We start from the raw sequence: 20,037 nt of genomic DNA on the forward strand, positions 1-20,037 counted from the left end.
CACCCCGCCTCCCCACCCCTCTCTCGCTCCCTCTCTCCTCCCTCTCGTCGCTCTTTTCCTCCCTCCCTCTCTCTCTCTCTGCCGGCCTTATCGGAGAGAGTTGCAGGTACCTTACCTCTCCCTTCCCCGTCAGCCCCCCCCTCTCGCCCCCCCGCAAATTTTAGGGTGCAGGAGCCCCAGGAAGCCTCTTCTTCTTCTTTTTTTTTTTTTCTTTTTCCTTTTTTTTTTTTTTTGTTGTTGTTATTGTTTTTTTTTTTGTTTTGTTTTTTAAATCACTGTGACCAAAAAAAAAAAAATTCCTTGGAAGAATGACTCTTTGTCGGAGTCTGCTCTGAAAGCAGGGATACCCCCAGGAGCTAGCGGCAACGGCGCTGGATCCCATCAAAACAGAACTGCCTGATGTGGCATGTGCTTCTCTCTCTTTGCAGTTCCTTCTGGGCCTGTGTGGACTAGGGGCACAACGCGGCGCCTGACTGGCAGGAGGGGAAAGCGGAGACTCCTTCAGGTTTCCAAAGACGTCCGAGCGGACAACATTAGTAAGTAAATCTGCTTGATTTCTGTCCCTATGTTCTCAGGCTCCTCCAAACCTTTTCCTAGCGTTCACACACATATGTATGCACAGACACACATTTTTATATACATACATATGTGCATGCATATATTTCTGTTTTCAGGTTACTGTGCTGGTCAAAGACAAACTTGGAGGCTGTGGTAGCTTGAACTGTTTTTGGTGGGAAAATGCATTAAATGTTTTACTGGTCTCTTATGAGAAAAGAAAATTGTAGGTGAATACTTGTCTAAAGAAACTGAGTGTGGCAAGTATTGTGTAATGTCTACCTTAGTTCGAGTGTAGGTATTTGATAGATTACAGACAATATCTAAACAAAGACATGTTCCCTCAGGAGGGTTCTACAGCATGATCTGACCTGCAAAGTAATGCCTGGTAATGGGGCATTCAGTTTAATATGAAATTTGCCTGAGTTACAGATGCTGAGAGTATTTTTACCTGCATTCAGTTGTAAGTATTTTTAGTTCACATTTCCGAAGTTTATAAATTTTTCATCAAGTTTTATGTATATAAAAGTATGTATAATGAGGATGACAGTTCCAGACAACAGTTTTGCTTTCTAAGTGCTTTTATGGGACATATTCAAAAGTACTGATCACACTGTTTTCAATAGGTGAGAAAGATCTAGGGGAAACAAAAAGATAAACTCATTTAGAAGGGTTTCATGAGCAGTGAGACTGTGTTTTGCTGGCTGAGCTGTAGAGTTGACAGAAGGTAAAACGATAAAATAAGGGTATGTCACGAAGAGTCTGCCGTTAGGTGTTGTTCAGCGCTAAATATATCTGCATATGGGAAGGAGAACTTTTGGAGACATTATTTCTCTTGGGACAGTGGACTCGTTATTGACATTTGCTGCCTCTCTGATAGAGGAAACGTCTAGTACTAGTAGTTGAGGGTTAACTGTTTCCTAGGTAGAGAAGAGAAATAAGGATGACAGGTATGTCAATGAAATATTTACTCATGTTTGCTAATACCTAAATAAAACCTTAGTGTTATGTCAGTAGAAATACAGTTGAGTCAGGTGTTTTGAATGTCCTGGAAGGAATCAATAGCATTTCAGCATTTTTTCTCCATTCCGGCCAAATGGACTTGGATTTAAATTCTTCATGCGTTGTAGTTATTATAGGGAGAGTATGGATGTGAATTTGAATAAAATGAACTTATGTCTTTACAAATTCTTACCAAATTTGAGTTATTTTACAGTAAAAATTCAGAATACTGAGTACTGTAAATAAACTATACAAATCAATTGTCTTATGTATTATGTCTTTACTCTTCACCCAATCAGAATAAACTTGTGTCATTAGAAGACATTAAACACGCATTTACAAATATATTCTAATACACTTCTCAATGTGAAATTCATGTTACATTTTCAGATGTAATTCAAAATAAATCACAACTAATAAATGTCACCAAGAGTGAAAGTTTATCGGGGTCAAATGAAATGCATTCCTTTGTGAAGTAAGGAAATCAGTTTGTGTCACAACAGTAAAGATAATTAGACAAAATTTATTTAGGAAATTAATATGATACAGTCAGGAAAGACTAAATCTGCTGTAGCAGATGGATGACATTCAGAGTTGCTTTCAGGTATTCACAATCTTAGAGCAAGGAAGAATTACAAAACATAGGGTACAAGTTCAGAGACAGTGAATCTGGGTGACTTTCATATTGCATTACAATAGTCTTTGGGTAATTGACAGTAACATTTATGACAGAAAAACACCCAATGAACTTGTGAACCTGAAATTAAAGGATAACACATTTACTGGCTTAGTAAGGAATCCTACTGTTATTGTTTTATTACTATGAATTTACATTTCAGTTAAGAATAAAGCTTTTGTTTTTTCCCTTTTTTTTTTTGGTGACTAGGCAACATTTGACATGGCTCATTTTTGTGTTGTATTCCCTGTGGGCAAAGCATTAAAATAATATATCCAACTAATTTACATGAACTGTTTTGAGATTGCATACAGAGAAGTTTATTAGGTTAAGCTTTCAGTTCTGCTAGGTGGTCCCAAACACGCAACATTACAATGTTGAAAGTTTAAAAAAGTGTCTATGTAAAAAAAAAAAAAACAAAACAAAAAAACTTAGAGGAACTACATTGTTTAGTTTAGCTTGAGTCACAACATACTCAATAGCTTTCTAGTTTGGAGCATACTCTTCATTCTTTGTTTTAGGATATGTCTTGGCAGTACTTTAGTATCTATGTAAAAAATGACAACACATACTCCACTTTTGCTGTAATTACTTCTGTGGGAAATGACCTATGTCAAATCATGACTTAAGTTTGATAAATATTGTATTTGATTATATATGTATGTAAAATCTTGAATTGTTTATATAGGAAAATGTCAAATCAGTTCAATCTAATTCAGAAGAAACAACAGAGGACTTAAAAAGACCTATTACTGTGAAGATATAAAATTGATATAACAAAGTTGCATGTGTCAGCAGTAATGTTTTTTATTATGCAATTGTTCTTATTATTCAGATCAGATAATGGCATGACATATATAAGCAGTGTACAAGGAATGAAGGATTAATTACTCTAAGGTGCTTATTTAAGATTTCTTACTAATAAAATCATACATACCTGCACTAGTTTTCAGTAGATAAAGTCAAATCACATTGTCATTATTAAACATTTAGTATACCAAGCTACTATCAAACTTTGTGGTGATAAACTGTGATGGAAAAATTACGACAGTGTATTCCTTCTTTGTTCTTTGTTAAATGTGGCATTGCTGAAGAAATTCACAGTACACAAACAAACATGCTGCTTGATAGTGCATACTATTTTGAAAGAGGAAATGTGATAAATATTAAATAATATACCAATGCTTTAATCAGCTTGCTTTCTGTGTCCTCTTTTAAGAACTTATAAATCATTAATAACTTTCATATGAATGGGTGCTAAATCTATAGGGTTGAAGTACTGTTACTAGTTGGAGAAACTAAGATATCATTGGCTAAATTGGGAAACAGGTGAGTTAAGCATTTTGGCAAAGGTCACTGATACTTTTCATCAGTTCAAAGCTTGTTTAGTGTGAAAACAGATTGGTACCTTAATCCCACAAAATTAGAGTAAGCTTTATTGATTTGCTATCACTTTAAAGACCTTGTAACCAGCAAATATAAATTTAATAGTGACATTTATGAGGATGATCTGTAATTTAGAGTTGAATTTTTTAATCTGTACTCAAGGAAAGTAGGTTTTTGCCGTCATTAGTAGCCATAAGGACTCTAGGGAAACTATCTACAGAGGAGGAAACAATCGTGGCATTTTTTAAAAAAGGGAAAGAAAAAGAAAAGCAAAAGGACCATAGAAATATCTCAGATTCAAAAGTGTTTGGGCTGGAGAATGCCTGTATAAATGGTGCTTTGGGATGTTTTTTTGCCATACGTATGTTTTGAGGTCATTAGTACTAGAAGTTTCTTAAAGAGCTTTCATGTTATCACTTTTTCATTTAGACTTTCCACCTTACAGTTTTGCAGCTACAATCCTAACAAACTCTGACAAAGTTAAGAAGGGGTTTTATGTCACAGTGAAATCATAATGATGGAAATAGGGTCACAAAGTATTGACAGGGAGTGCATTTGGCCTATAATTTTTTTAACATATTTGATTGTGATGAAAAATGTTTAGTAGCAAACAGATGGATTTAAAATTCCAATGAGCAGTAGTCATAAATTAATTAATTCTCAAACAAGAATTAAATGTATTTAATAATAAAATTAAGACAAGGAAAGAGACACACAAGATTAAGGAAAAGGAATGCATAATGGAAAAATTTTTAAGTATTATTAATGCTGTTAGATGCTGTTTGATTTTCAGTTTATCCATTCTAGTAACTTCTTTAGTAAGATTCAGAATAAGAAAACAATAACAGAAAAGCTAGCAGTAAACGGAAAATTGCAGAGAATTTATTACTATTTTTATGGTCAATATTATGTTGAGTTACATGTCTATTTTCATTTGTTGTCAATAGTTGCAGAAATGATCCTATTTATCTTACATTTCTATTCTATTAAATATGCTATATTAAGTGAAGGCTATTGTGCAAGAAAATGCATTCCTTATGTTCTATATTTCTGTATTGGCAACTTCGTAACCACTTCTAAAAAGTGTATTTTTTTGTCAATGCAGAAGCTGAAGATCAAGTTGAAAGAGATTTTAACTGAATATAGACTGCAGAATCTGGTTTATAAAATCAATTTTATAAAATTTCTCCCAGCATTACTGTGAAATTTTTCAAACCACTAATATGTTTTAAATTTTTGCTGAATACAGGCATGCTTTAAATGCCTTTAAAGTTCTTCAAAATACTACTATACTTTCCAGATTATGTACTTATATTGTGTTGAAATGTAAAATTAAGATTTTAGAGATGTATTGGGAGAAAGAAACTTCTTGATGTGTATGTTTGCATTATGAAGAAGGCTCCAAATAGTCCAGTGACTCTCCTGAGAATGCTGTGGGGGATTTGTTCCAGCTGTAAGCAACATGATCTCATATACTTACCAATTAACAAATAAATACATATCACAGGCCTAGTCCTCTGCTTTGTCTAAACATTGGGTCTAGAAAAATGTTTTCTGCATCAGTCAGACCCAACTTTATTGGGATCTTACAGCTATTGTGAAAAGCTTTAAGGATCCTTAAGCTGAATTCTTCGGTGTGTTTCAGAGTGGCTTCTCAAAAGATAAGGTGGATGTTTTGGTGCATACGGTGCTTTCTGCGTTTCTCCTGAATTTAAAAAATAAGAGCTGTACACAGTAGCATCCAAGAAATCACTCTTTCTCCAAGCTGCTGCTTTTTATTTGGTTTTAGATTACCTAGCTCATTTTCAAAGTGTGTGTAACACTGCTCAGCAGTGAAATGTTAAGCGCATATGCTTTTTGTTCACAGTGGAAAGGTGGCTGGAGAAGAAAATGCTTTTAGCAGGGGTGATTGTCTGTAAATATGAAGAAGGGCTCATGGTTTAATGGGAAGTGGAATTATTTAGCTATTCTAGTTGTTGCAGAAACTGTGTGGGTAAGGGAAACTCATATTTCCAGAGTGCTCAAGAGACCTCCCAGCTGATGAGCTTCTCATAGGTGACAGAAAAATTGCATTGTGATGATGACTGATTTGAGGTGATCAACCTGAAAAAAAGTCCTCTGGTGGCAGCAGGTTGGAAGTGTACACCAACCAGTCTTCTAGCAAAAGTAACTCCTAAGGTTACTGTAGGAGAAGTAACTGCATAAGAACAATTGCATCTACTCTAGTCTAAAAGTCAAGTGATTTTTAGACTCTCATATAGCAGTTTAACAGTCAATGTGGGAGTATGTCAGGCAAAGTAGGTTTGCTCCAGCTTTGACACATTCTCTCTCTCTTTGTCTCACCCCTACACTCTTAAAATGTATCCTTCCTTGTGGTGCAAGGCATATAGTCTCACCAGACTCTGTACTATATAAGACAGCGTCTAAAGTAGTTCAGCTCTGTATTCTCATTCTCAGTATTTTAGCCAAACATATTTTTCTTAGTCTTTAGTAACATATTAATTCTCCACAAGGTAACTATATCCATAGCATATTATTTTAAAGTATATGGATTTTAAATCTTTTTTCCCTGAGCAGGAGTTAAATGAGAACACTTACAGTATAATTTTTGAATCTACACTGAAGGATTTAATTTTAACCTTAAAAGACAGTTCTAATGAAGCACAACATACTTTCATTACCTGCCTGTAAGTATAAGGGAGAGCACTGATGTAACTCTTACTTGGATAGCTACAGAATTACTGGCAGTAACAAAAAGATAAACCAAAATAATGCCTTAACTGCCATCCATTAGGGTAAAAAGACATAAAGGTATCCATCCCATCAATTTAACAATCAGAAAAAATCCTACAGGATGATGCATTGTCTCAATCTTGAATGATTTTCTTTTACACCGAAAGGAATGTGCTATGATGTTGTGTTGGCAAAGTCCAAAACAACACCAGTTCTCAATGGAAAGGATTCACAGAGAATCCATATAAGCTGTCCATGTCTGCATGAGTTTTGCTTTCCTTTTCTTTTGCAACTATGTTTTGCCAGATGGCGTTCTCAGGCTTCTTCAGAGAGACAGAAAACCATAAGGAATTTTGTCTTTATCAGAAATCATAATAGTATCATGAAATTACAGTTGATATTTTTCTTCATCTAGGTTTTCCTGAAGGAAGTGTGTGGTTTTTTTGGCTGTTAATTTTGACCATGACATAAAAATATCACTGTACTCATGCAATAATAGTAGGAACCAACTCCTAAAATGTCAGTATAGCTAAGATATTAGAGTTCATAACATAAGAATTGAGGCCTGAAACCTGTTTTGATGAAACCTTGAAACCTGAAAAATTCCTGCAGTGAGAAAGGCTTGATCAACATTAAATCATTATTACTGAAATATCCCAGATATGTTACTAAAAGGATTTGAGAATATACAAAAATTTATCTTTGAGAGGACATTTAGTGAACTTTTTTATATGTCTGTAATTTTCTGAAAATTGTAGATACAGATAAATCATAGAAGTGAGCTTCAAATAATCCATTGCATATAACCTGTACTATCATTTATGTGGCTACCATTCATAGAAATATTCCTAATGAAAAGTTGTATTAATCATTGGTTCCTTCACAAACAGAGGTCTGCCCAGCAAAGCTTATAATTTCAAATTTGACATTAGTAGATTTGGAATGGCATCATTAACATACCAACTGGAGTACTTAACAAAAAAATAAGAAAAAAGGTAGAACTGTTGCATTAATATAGTGATAACTTGTGTTCCCCTTTGAATAATTTAGCCATTTCTTCAGTTTTAAACACATTTATTCTCTGAAATTGTCCTTTCTCCATATGAATAAAAGATACACTAATAGCTTTTTCACACAATTTGTCCTAATCTTCCTCTTCTTTTTTTTTTTCCCCCAAGAATGCTGGGCAGCTAGACTTAAAAAGCTGTGCAAATCCATTTGCCAGTTTTTGCAGAGCATACGCTTTGGGATGGGTTGATGTGACTTCTCTTTTTCCATGTAAACCCACTTCATTGAAGTGACAGTCAGTTATTGAACTTGGAGACTCTTTCCTTGTCACTTGCTAGTGATGCCTCAGCTAGGAAGTGTACAGTGGACTGCACAGCTTCAAGAGCAGCTGAAAGGTATGTAGGTCACCAAACCTGGGTTACCAAATACTGTTAGTCATGCTCCCTACATCCATGATAGTGTTCCGCAAAATTAACTTACTCGGTGATAACTGGAACAGCAGCATACAATCAGTCTTATTTGGAAGAACCAAGAAATAATTCAAAAGGAGGGTCAAATTAATTTTGTCTGCATTTGTAGAACAAAGTGCAATGGGCTTCCTGTGCAGTTTGTTTTAAATTTTTGATTCTAATGGAAGTATGAGGAAAGAGGAGAAGTAGTGCAAGAATAATGTTACCGGAGGTCATTGGGTAGAATAAAGTGGTCAGGAAGTACGGTTTTTGGTTTTTGTTTTGGGTTTTTGTTTGTTTTTTGTTTGTTTTTTTTCTTCTGTACAATCCACAATTAAAAAAATATTCTAGAATTGAATAATTTCCTGAGAAACTTCCAAACAGGTTGTGGTGCTCTCTTGACCTTATCAGAATACACAATTTCTCCTATTTTAAAATCTTTCATTTGAAAACTCCCTATAGTGGGTTTTATTCTAGGTTTATAAAGAAAAGTGATCTTTGTATTTGTCACAACAGTAATAATTGTATTGCAGCACTTGTTTTTCCTCATCAACTGTAGCTTTCCAGAGGTTTCTATAGGTGTGGAAATGAAGTCCCTGGGTGTTCTCATTATCATATTCTGTATAATATAATAGATTGGAAAGTATCCAAATGTATTTTTGGCTCAGAATGATATTTTTTCTTCTCAGCACGGAGGCCAGCCTTTCCTACTGTTCCCCACCTTCCCTGTTTTCCTACTCTTCCTTTGCAGAAGGCTGGAACATGGTTAAAATGCCAGATTATTACTAAATCGGCTCATAATTTGGATTTCTGTTCTGTCTCACTGATCCTAAAGATAGTGACCCTTTCTCCTGGGAAAAGAATTTGTTTTTAAGTAGGGTGATGTTCTTAACCTACTTTGTTTTTTCTAGAACTGACAAAAATGGGAAAAAGAGCACTCTAGCTTATGTAAATATCAGATGTTTCCTAATCTAGGCAAGAGATGAAGAAGTAACTGGTAGAATTCTGCTGGAGTTATGGAGTTAACAAAGTGGGTGTGTTAGTGTCTTTGGGCAACACTGAAGTGCAGTTAAAAGATTACAACTTTTTTACCCCTCCACTGCACCGATAGGTCTTGATTGTCTTGAGAACTGAATGAAGAGGGGGAAGAAAGCCCATGAACATTTGTGTTCTGTTAATTTTAGTAATCATCAGTACTGAACAAATTAAAGAAGGCATGAATTATGATATTTATTTAACTTAGCATTTTTGGTTACTTATATCAGGGTTTGTAAAAAAAAGATGCAATTTATGTTTCATTATATATTTTAAAAAAGGAATTGTTAGAAATACATAAAGAGGAAGGAAAGGAAAGTGAGAGTAGAAAATGGATAAGTAACAGGAATGGAAGAAATCTTTAGCAGTAGTCCTTCTATTCAGGTCTCTGGTGCAATGTCAAGTCAGATGATGCTTTCTTTAACCACTGGGGATGAGATTTAGTTGCCTACACATAGGTGGCTTATGCCTTTTAGATGCCGTAGGGTATCTGCTCAGCACTAGACTATGTTCTCTTGTACCATATCTAGCCAGTCCCATACAGGTATTTCAGAAAAAAAAGAACATATACAATTGTGTGTTCATCTGCATTCAGGATTATGAATTGTGCATGTCTGTATTCTGATGTTGTATCTAGAACTTTGCCTTTCCTCCTTGCCTTTCCCAAAGGCAAGGATTTTTTCATGATATGCTAATTATATCTGATGCTAACGGAGAGAGCTCCGTTAATCAACACTTGTGCTTAGCTATCAGCATAATTAGATTAATTATATTTTGGAGACATCCTAGAAATCCTATCATGCTTGTATTAATGTGTGTGTGTTGGAAGTGACATCATTCTTGTCTTCATGTTCTGAAACAAGGTTATATGTTGGTTTTTGATTGCTTATTTTGTTATATTTTTTCCCCTTTTTGTCAATGATATACAGACTGATGGAGTCCAGAAGTTTATGCTACTAATTATAGTCCATCCACAGAATCAAATTCGGTGCTTTTCTGCTATGACACTATGCTGGTGCCTCTGAGACAAATGTGATGAACTGTGTAATATCACACTGCCTTTTTTTTTTTTTTATTTGCTACTTTGGTAGGTCACCTTTTTCTGTTTCTTGGAAAGAAAAGATGGACCTAGGGATCTGTATAATATAAATATATCGAGGTGAAGTGTGTTTTCTGTTTTTGTATTATTGACATTTTGACCATTATGCAACCAGTAAAGATTACTGGCAGTAGTATTTTCTTCTGAGGTCAGGGCTATTGATTTTGGGGTATAAACAGAGTTGATAAGATAAATCTTATGGTGATAATACTATTTGTATCTAAATTTTGACATCATTTGCTTTGGACAAAAGTTGGAGATACATCAATCTGCATTTACTAAAGTCACTTGAATATTATGTCCATTAAATGACTGTTGAAAAAGAAATTGTAAGTGTTCTGCTTAGTAAGGGATATTGCAACTAGCATGCATGAGAGACTGCTCTTAGAGGGGAGGTCTCTGATTGTAACCCATCTATCAAGACTTTAGAAAGGCAAGAGTATAGATCTTGTCTCTGAGCCAGCAACATTTTCCATAAAGAGTAGATGAAAGGATTTTGAAAATTTATCCTGATAATCACAAAGAATAGAGCAGATTGATGAGCAGAAAAAAGGACCCAAGGAAAACTTGGTCCGTATTGTTTCATATGATTTTGTTAATATATATGGCCTGTAGCATAGTTTCTTAGTTATGCAAACTGTAACATCTGTTTAAGGTGTTTCACTGGTTGTCTACATTTTACTAGCTTGGGGAGACAAAACAAATAAAATATATTATGCCAAGTTAAGATTTTCTTAACTTAACCTCACTCTCTGTTTCTAAAAATAGTACAGTATCTTTTGATGTCATTTATGTTTGAATCATATAAAAGTTGTAAGCCAGGTGGAATTTGGGGGATAACAAAGAGGATGCCTAATAATTATGTTAATAATAATTATGATTATGCCTTGTGATTGAAAGCAAGACCACATTTTAAATTTCAGAGGAAGTAGATTTTATTTTCTTGCTCAGTACACAAGGAGAAAATATAAGAACAGAGTGAACAATGTAATTTTTTTTTTTTGCTGTGCTATTACATTGTGCTTTTAGCATTGTTAGGAGGGAACTAAGATGCGAAGGCTACCTTACAGAAGAACGTTTGCAAGAACCTTTCTGTGGTAGTAAGTTTCCTCCTAATTTTTAACAGCCAGGTTTCACAAATAACTAAAAATGTGTTTTTTAAAATCAGTTCTCACACAGCAGATATGGTAATTTCCAAAGGTATGTTGTATCATAATGGCTAAAAATAATGTTGGCAATGATCTGAGAGTCTATACTTATTTCACCAAGTTTCTTTGAGCAGGAAATATTGTGTTACTTGTTGCAGATTGATTTCTGTTTCTTAATTTCTAATGCAATGCAGTTTCTTATTGGTTTGTTGGGGTTTTTCTATGGGGGTAGAAATTAGGGGGAGAGTCTGTATTGGTGAACATGTGAGAACATTTAGAGGTCAATTGTGCTGTTGTATTAATGTTGAATTGTGGAATGAACATTTAAGGATATAACAATGTTATCATCATCTCCTCATCCAATACTTTCTTAAGTAAAAAATGAGTCTTTGTTTTGTAAATTCTGAAATATGATGATTATTCGACTAAAGCTTCTGTAACTAGTCAGGTAAAAGGAAGAACATCTTGGTAAGAATTTGTGAAGGATGTCATGTTCAGCTTGCTTATCTTGACTTCAATTAAAGTTGGTAATGAATTGGGAGCTCAGTTTTCTTCTCTTGAACATTAAGAAGAATGAACTACTTAAATAATTAAGAGTGTGTGTGTTATTTTATTTCATAGTCCGTATTAACATTGAGAGTAACTTTTTCTCTCAATATCCTTAAGCAGAAACGCCTGGGGGGTTTTTGTTTTTTTTTTTTTTTTTTTTTGATTGGTTGGGGTTTTTGTTTTGGTTTTTTATAAAATATAAAATATATACCTAAGAAGAAAAAGATGACATATAAGTGTAATTTGAGTTTTATCCAGTGTAGCCCTGTAGGAGTGAGAAATGGTAAAATCTCAAAACAAAGTGTTTAAACAGTTATATGGGTGTCTATCCCTTCTTACAGGAGAAAAAAAACCAAAATGCCAAAAAAACCAAACAAACACAAACCCACAAAAAAACACATAAACAGATGTGTATATTAAACTCTAGATTGATTATAAAAATACAAATTAATATGTTTGGTATATCCATGTAGCTATGGGCAAATCTTACTCCCAAAACTGCAATAAAAAAAGGAAAGTTATTATAATAGACACTGTGTGTAAATTCATGGTGAAAGAAAATTTCCCCAGAATATCAGATTGGAATGTTAATTCAGCTTTAGAACAACTCTTGTAAAGTGAGATATAATTGTCTGTGCTATTTACTTTCATGATAGTATTTGAAAGCAAACATCATTAGTGTTAGAATTATTGAAAATACAAAGGAAATCTCCGTAATTCCAGTGATGCATATTTCAAACTGAAACTATTCAAGTCTTTCCAGTATATTTATATTATTTTAAGTACTAATTGCTCATTTTCTAGTATATTTTCATGATGATCAGCAGTTATTTTTTGTTTGGAAAAGGCTATAACATGATTTTATATATGCTTCTGAGGAAAGACTGACGCATAGTGTGCTCCTCTTCCTCCCGCCATTATGTAATGATTGGAAAGATTTCAAAAAGTGGTAATTAAAGCATTTGTGCACTAGAAATGCACAGATCATTATTAAATATCGCAGTGTGTTGTATTGTGTTATATTAGTCAAATAGTTGCAGTAGCAAGGTCAGATGATATCTATATTGGCCTAAAATGCTGTGAGACGGAGAGTATCCTGCATTTACAATCTTTATGGTTAGAAAACACTTTGAAGATCACTTAGTCCAAATATCCACCTATCATTACCACCGTGTTCACTACTAAATCATGTCCTCAATTGCCCTATCCACATATTTTTTTGAGTGTTTCCAGGGATGATGATTCCATCAGTGGATATACTATCCCATCTGCTTAAATTTTGGAGTGGCCATAGAAAGAGTATAACTTTAATTATGAAAATTGCTACTAAAAACTTCTAACGATGGTTGAATAGGACAACAGTTCCTCCTACAAACTTAATTTCAGTGATAATTAGCTGACTTAATAAGGCTTTCTCTCTTACTTGAGGAGAAAAGTGAAATTTTTTTCTGGTAGCTTGATAGGCAGGGACAGTTCAGTTTTTTCAGTTCCTGGATCTACCTCATAAAACACACTGGTTGCTTGTCGAATATAGAGACTATAAAATCAACATGATCTAAGGAACCCTTGGGCTTTGTACTCAGCAGAAATGAGTACCAAGCCCCAGGTCCTGCTGATGAAAAACCTTCAATGATTCTGCATTATAATTAGACTCGGAAATGTGCTGGAATGATGATTAGGGAGACTGAGAAATAACATTGATTTTTTTCTCTTTTTTTTTTTCCCCCTGTTAAAATAGATAGGATGTTAAATGCCACCTATTGTAATGGAAATATTTACTCTTTGTTTATGAGTGAGTTCTTGTTACGTGGTCATAAGCCAGTGTCATGAAAACCAACCACAATTCAGTTGGTTTACAATTCAGCTTAGAATGCAGATTCTCTTAAGAGGTTGCAAGTCATTCCCAAGGAACACCAAAGCATATTGTAAGCACATAGAAGTGAGGCTGGCTACTCTAGAAACATCTCACTTTTATAGTAAGACTCTAAAAAGAACCTTTTTTGCTTTTGTGTCCCAGATTGTTATAACCACAGAACCTACAAATTACTTGACACCTTTCTAATAAAACACCAAGGTTCTGGTCCCGAGCTAATTCTAGAGCAAAAATTCCAGTTCACTTGAATGACATAACATATAACTCAAAACAGCATCTTTAAAGACAAAGGCTGTACTTGTACTTTTTCTGAATAAAGTGATGATTACTTTTCTTTTTGTTGTTGTTTTTCTCCATTATATCTCTCTCTTTGGAGGTTTTTTTAATTTGCATAGATATTACCTATTTTTAACTTGTGCTGTCAAAATGCTTGGTGAACTTTAGAAGATCACTCTCCAATTAGAAGTACTGAAGTCTTAGGAATTAATTTATAGTTAGTAGTTACCTTGGCCCATAGTTTAGAGTTCAGTTAATTTATGTAAAGGAATTCAGGTGTTAATGAAGATACCAGTTTAAGCAGAAGGTCCAACGCTGTTTTGCAAAGATAACTTTTGAAAAAATATAAGAACTGAAAAACATGATTAAAATGGAATTTTTCTTCCTATTGTGGTTGACATATGGTTTGAATTATAAATTAAGAAAACTAGTATTATTTAAGTAATTTAGCAAAGCTGTGCTGAGACATTGAAAGAGGAAGCTACACAATGTTTTTTCTTTTCCCTGACAACATAGAAGTAAAATCTTTGTGTGTTTACATCTTTGAAGTGCAAATGATAAAGTAAGGATACAGCTTATTTCTTTTGATTCAGTGACATGGAAATTCTTCTTCAAGATAAACTTTATCTTTCAATATCGAGACATCACACTCTTGTATCCCTGGCATATTGTTATGTTCCAAGACTTTTGACTTGGTGAAGCATTTCTATTACCTCGTTATATAAGTAAATGGCAATGATGTGACCTTGTGGTACTATGATGTCTTCCATCCAGTGATTTTTCAGTTAAATAGTTCAAGATCAGAAAATTGTAAGGCATTTTTTCAATTTTTGCTAGTATTACAGAACTCAAATCAGATATCAAATGGCTTAAGCAAAACAGCCATTTGTAATGAACATTTGTTAATTTAAAAGCTTTCTCAAATTGGAAAGAATTTTCCTGTCTCAAATAACTAATACTGTGTTATGTCATCCTCCATATAAATAGTTTTAAGTAGCAAGAAGGTGTCTTAAATAATGACTACAGTGGCAGAATTCTGTATGCAAGTCTCTTTTATGGCTTACTTATATTCGAAGATGCTTATGAAGTCAAACAGAAAAGGTGAAGCTGAAGTAATACAATGCACAGTATTACTGATATGAATCACCCGTTTGTAAAAGAAGAAGGTGGTTGTAGGCTTTGGTTTGTTGGTTTTTGTTGAGATTTGTTTGTTTGTTTGTTTTGATTGTGGAAAGGAAGTAACACAAATTCAACTGGAAAAAATTTTGTTTGCTCGTTTTTCTTTTTTCCATTGTTTTGGTTTGTTTTAAGAATGATTGGTATTCAGGAGTGAGGATTAACTGCTAAAATAGGAGCCAAAATATAATGATCTTAAATGCACTTATGTTCAGCTGAAAATGACGTCTGAGATCACTTTTGACTTCATGACCCTGAACTACAGTATTGATTCCTGGTCAAAGTGCTGAGAATAAAAGAGTTGCGATTTTAGAGTTCCTGATATGTTACTTCTTGCATCCAAGATAATCCTATCATATGTAATAAACTGAATGCTTTGTTACCTTCACTTAGAGTGTTGGTTTTCTGAAACAAAGAAATAAATGTAAATTTGTTACATATGATGGTCATGGCTTTTTTTTCAGAATGTGTATGAATTATTTTTGTCTTTGTTCATGTGTATGGAGACGTTTAGAAAAAGTATCAGGAACATGTTTGCTACAAGGATGGAAATAGATAAAATAAGTTTAAAAAGAGGAAAAAAAAGCAAGCAAACATATCCACACTGTGAAGAAACAGTTTTCTTTTTGTCTTACTAGTGTAGAATATGAAATTATGTTCACTGTAGATTTTCAGCAACTTGTTGTATTGGAAGTAAACATTTCTTATGAAGCTATTACAATGCAAATGTGAGTGCAACCAGAATAGAATGGAAGACTGATGAGGATTAGAGCCAGCGGTTTCAAGTGTCAGTGGTTTACTTTTAGCAGGACATATTTCATAATAATTAATTCTTTTACATTTATCTTGATTCTAAAATGTCACAAAAAGAAAGTTGAAATGAAGTCCCTGTTGACAGTTTCTTCCAAAGAAGCATGGTTCAACAGAATAAGATGTGTGCAGAAGAGAGGTTAGTTTAACACAGGAACGTTCCTGAAATTGTGCGTGTGTCTGTGTGTGTGCCGAAGAGCAGTTGTGCACGTACATGTAAGTGGGGTACCACCGACCCCATCTGCATGTAGTGATAAACACTACATAATCAGATACATAATCATGTACTCACGTTGGTTTCTTGCTGAAACAGAAATACATATTTTATTATGTAAATATTTTTCTCATCTGCATTGTTATGTATGTATTTTTTCCCCTGGTACAGAAGAATGGGGTTACTGCCACAGCCAGAGCATTCTATAACGTGTATGACAACAAACTTGCTACAAATCTTTAAGAGTACAGAAGCAAAAGAGGAAAGACCTAAACATGTTGCATGTCCAGAACATGTTAATTCTCTTGTTTTCTGTGATTATTAGTTTAAATCCCAAAATAGGTGTTTCAAAAAAAAGTAGACTGCTAGGTTAAGCAAACTGTCTAAACCAGGGATATGTGATTTCATAAGCAAACCCAGATGAATCTGTTGAAGGTGCAGTCCAGTGCCTGAAATTCTGGAATTTTCTAATAGGCAACAGAAAGATACTTCTCAATGATGATGACTGTTATTAGTATCTAATACCACCATTTGTTCCAGTTTTTATCTGTTCCTGCCTAATGTGAATGAGAAAGAACATACTGAAAAAAAATCAATAGATCAGGTAATCTCCATACACAGTTTATTCTTTGATGAGAAAGGTAACAAGCAAGAGGTTAGTCTATATATGAGATTTTCCCAGCCCCCCTCTTGGCAAAAGGAAGAGATGAATAGGCCAGGAATATGATTTTTGTTTTCCAGTCCTTCAGAGGTTATGCCCTTTATTTAAAGGTGTACCTTTCCTATGAAAACAGGCTGAGAGTTGGGGTTGTTCACACTGGAGAAGAGAAAGCTCCAGGGACACCTTACAGCAGCCATCCAGTACCTAAAGGGGGCTTACAAGAAAGCTGGAGAGGGACTTTTCACAAGATAGCAGTCATGATAGTACAAGTGACAGTGGCTTCAAACTGGAAGAGGGCAGGTTTAGATTAGATATTTGGAAGAAATTCTTCACTGTGATCGTGGTGAGGCACTGCAACAGATTAACCAGAGAAGCTGTGGATGCCCCATCCCTGGAAGCGTTCAAGGGCTCTTTGGATGGGGCTCTGAGAAACCTGATTTAGTGCAAGATGTCCCTGTCCATGGCAGGGAGGTTGGGACTTTAAGGTCGTTTCCAACACAAACCATTCAGTACTTCCGTGATTAAAGTCTTATTCAAAGTACTTCCCTCTGCTCCTCAATAATATTTCTGAAGTTAGTCTGTTTGATTAATCAGTATAATGTGCTAAATCACTTCCTTAACCTTTTAGAAAACTTTAGGGATTTTAATATGTTTATTTTTCAGATTTATTTCAAACTCTCACCTATAAAATTAGACTAGTTTTACTTTTTTCTGTAATGATTAAGTGTGAAAAATGTATTATTTTTAATGTTATGATGAAAAGTTCACAGAATATTCCAAGAGCTTGCCAGATGAATGTGCAACATGACACGTTTGCAACCTGCAATTCTAAAGGAGTCTGAATTGCTTCCTTATCTTGCTTTGATATATGAAAAGGAATATTAATTCACCATCTTTTTTTTTCTTTTGAGAGAGGGGGTCAACTTTTTTGTTTTGGTACAAATCTATTCATAAAATGTTCATGTTTATTAGTTTTATATTCAGCTTTTATTGCTTTACATTTGTCAACATTAAATTTCAGTTTCTGCTTTTCAACTGAGATACAGAGAAAATCAGAATGCATTTAAACTTGACTTATCACTTGCTAAGGATGCAATTTTCTTCCAAATTTATATTTTCAGCAACTTTAACAACCTACGTGATTTGTAAAAATTAAAACCCAACAGAAGTCTTAGCAGGAATGACCCTAGTAAAACCCCACTAGATATTTCTGAGTTCAGCACTTCCATACATCAATAAAGGAATATTTGTGATCTGAAACACATTGCAGAACATCTTAAGAAACTGGACTTGACTTTTCTGTATGAAGAAAGCAGAATTCTGATTCTGTTTTTTCAATGACTGATGCACCCATTACAATCTGAGTTCTTCATTTTAAGATATTAATTTTATCAAACCTGAAATTAGTTAACTTAAAGGTGTACTTTTAATTTTTTTTAATATGGTTTAAGAGAGATCAATTTGTACAAAACTGTATTTTAATTTTCCAGTGTTTTATTCTTACACGTTTACTAAATTGCTGACTTATAGTTTATTCATCAGTATCCTTCTGAAAATTTTTGTGAACCTGAATAACTAGAATTGGATATTTGACCAAGTCAAAAAGAAGTGGTATAGTATGCATAAAAGCTGGATGACTTTAGGTTGAAGCCCTGTAAATTTTTTTTCTTTTTAAATGAGTATTCCCACACATGCTGGTAGCATTCAGATGTCTGGTTTATCTGAATTATTAACTTCCTTTTCAGAGACTGCTTTTGTTAGGTTTTTTTTCTATTTTTGTATACTTTATTATTGCAGAATCACAGAATACGCTGAACTGTAAAGGACCCATAAGGATCATGGCCAACTCCTGCATGGCCCTGCACAGGACCATCCCCAAGAGTCACATCATGTGCCTGAGAATATCATCCAAATGCTTCTTGAATGCTGGTAGGCTTGGTGCTGTGACTCTGGGGAGCTTGTTCCAGTGTCCAGCCACCCTCTGGGGGAAGAACCTCTTTCTGATATATAACCTAGACATCCCCTGCGACAACTTCAGTCCATTTCCTCGGATCCTGTCACTGCAGAGAAGAGATCAGTTCCTGCTCCTCCTCTTCCCCTCACAAGGGATAGACAGCAATGAGGTCTCCCCTCAGTCTCCTCTTCTCCAGGCTGAACACGCCAAGTGCCCTCAGCTGCTCCTCACACGGCTTCCCCTCAAGGCCCTTCACCAACTTTGTTGCCCTCCTTTGGACCCTCTCTAAGAGCTTAATATCTTTCTTATATTGCAGTGCCCAAAACTACACACAATATTCAAGGTGAGGCTGCACCAGAGCAGAGTAGAGCAGGAAAATTATAACTACTATAACTGTAATATATAAAGTGTTATTGTTCATTAATTATTATACTTTAATATATATGTTATACTATGCTACTACTATTATGTGACAGTATTATGTGTCCCTCCTGTCTTGACCTGTTGATTATACTGGTCTTGTCTTAATGTTTGAAATTCTCTGGCATTACATTAGGTATTCACAAACAAAGATTTCTGTGATACTTTTCAAATTATTGATTCCTCAGCTGCAGCAGATCATTATATAAAAAACAAGTATATGGTATAATCTTAACACAAATTCTGTTTATAGGCATGTTTTGCTGTATAAGGCAGATTTGTGTTGCACATTTAGCTCTTAAGAGTTGTTCATTCTTTTTTTATTATGTTTATTATATATAAATATAGTCTTTCAGGAACTTTTTATTCAGTTCTGTAGTTGTTAGCCTTTGTTTCTCTCTCCCTTCCTCTTCCCATTCCTCCATTCACGCATCCTTCTTCTCCTCCCTTGCTTTTTATTTTGGAAAGAAGAGTAGGGTGTCACAACCTTGTGCACCCCAGAGAAGTTACATACTTGCTAGGAAAGTTTTCTTCATTAATCAGATACTTTGGGCCTATCCTTAATAGTGCTGTGTTGATGAGAGGTGATGTCACTTCCCAAGTTTAAGGATCATAACCTGCCACGTAATATCCAGTAAGAAGTCTATTTTTAAGCAGCCTCAGCTCTCAGATATGTTTTTCGTTGCCAGCACTATGGCAAAACTGTAAGACCCCCCCAGGCTATATTTGTTGACAGGTTTTGTAAAAAATGGCAGATATTGAGTATGGAAGGGTATGACTCTGACTGTCCCAGTGTAGCCTTTGGTTTCAGACAGTAGGGGTGTCCTGACCTGTGTGAGATAATCTCTCATTTGAGAAGAAATAATTTTCTCGGTGTTGCTGGGACAACTGGGAAGGTAGGAGTGTTGTGTTGCAGCTCCTGGTCTTTAATTCTGTTGCTTGTGGTGAGACTGTGTTGACAAGGGATTCTTCCCTTGTGTTAGGAGCTAATTTGTTTTTGTCTTAGAAGCTAG

The 20,037-nt window shown here is 34.7% G+C and overlaps 1 protein-coding gene across 22 annotated transcripts in view; it reads left to right on the forward strand.

Moving 5' to 3' along the window:
• Nucleotides 1–5: 5 nt before the first annotated feature.
• PTPRD (protein tyrosine phosphatase receptor type D) overlaps nucleotides 6–20,037 on the forward strand; it is a 1,149,573-nt gene continuing 1,129,541 nt past the window's right edge. For 5 of the 22 annotated variants that reach the window (XM_051768181.1, XM_051768187.1, XM_051768190.1 and 2 more), the window contains exon 1: nucleotides 322–536. The gene's annotated coding sequence lies outside the window, so the exon portion shown is untranslated. Of the gene's footprint in view, nucleotides 107–321; nucleotides 537–20,037 lie in introns of those variants that run through there. The other 17 variants (XM_051768193.1, XM_051768194.1, XM_051768197.1 and 14 more) reach the window with 8 other exon arrangements.

This window comes from Manacus candei, unplaced genomic scaffold, assembly GCF_025592945.1.
Source record: "Manacus candei isolate 608988 ecotype Guabito, Panama unplaced genomic scaffold, ASM2559294v1 h1tg000093l, whole genome shotgun sequence".
Taxonomy (NCBI): domain Eukaryota; kingdom Metazoa; phylum Chordata; class Aves; order Passeriformes; family Pipridae; genus Manacus; species Manacus candei.